This window comes from Chrysochloris asiatica, unplaced genomic scaffold (genome assembly GCF_000296735.1).
Source record: "Chrysochloris asiatica unplaced genomic scaffold, ChrAsi1.0 scaffold00093, whole genome shotgun sequence".
NCBI lineage: Eukaryota > Metazoa > Chordata > Mammalia > Afrosoricida > Chrysochloridae > Chrysochloris > Chrysochloris asiatica.
In genome coordinates, this window is record NW_006408611.1 from 9,160,695 (window position 1) to 9,161,666 (window position 972).

Consider the following 972-nt stretch of genomic DNA (forward strand, 5'->3'; position numbering starts at 1 on the left):
ATTTCTTTTATTTACTCTACTAGGTACTCTTGAAGGAACTCTGGTGATGTAGTGGTTATGAATCGGGCTGAGAACCTTAAGGTCAGCGGTTTGTAACTATGAGCAGTTCTGTGTGGGAGAAAGATGAGGCGTTATGCTCCTCCAAGATTTACAGCGTTGGAAACACTGTACAGGGTCGCTATGAGTCGGAACTGACTCCAAGGCACATCGTGAGCATGACAATATACTCTTGACCAAAAAACAGGCTTCTTGGTATTATTACATGTTTACTTGAAGATCTGATTTAGAAAAAATGCAAATGTTAGAAATGTATCATTCAGTACGAAAGTTAGTGTCAAAAGTTATTTTATTACCTTTGAGGTATTAGACAGTTTGATCTTTATCTTAAGGTCTTGATTAATAAGAAACAGTTATCATTCAACTACTAAATGTGTTGCTGTTGTTGTTGTTAAGTGCTGTTCAGTTGGTTCTGACTTATGGCAACACTATATAGGGTTTCTGAGGAGCAGCGGATGAGTTTAAAGCACCAACTTTGTGGTCTACTGCTTATCCTACAGCATCACATCAGGACTCCGACTACTAAATTAGATTTTGATTTAAAGGTTGGCACACGAAATCCACCCACTGGAATCTGGAAAGGAGTTCACACATACCCATTTTTAACAACAGTCCATCCTAATCATGATAAAGTTTCAGTACCAAAATCTGAAAAGTGAGTGAATACCTTCAATAATTATATCAGCTTCATGCAATATGCTAGGTGAAAGAGAATAAAATGATTAACAAATTAAGACTAGAATCCAAATTTCTTTATTCCTTATTGTCCATTGCTATGACAGCCTTCAATATGGATTACATCTCAATGTAAAGAAAACAAAAGTTCTCACCACTGGACCAATAAACAACATTCTTATCAACAGAGAAAAGATTGAAGTTGTCAAGGACTTCATTCTTCTTGGATCAACTATCAAC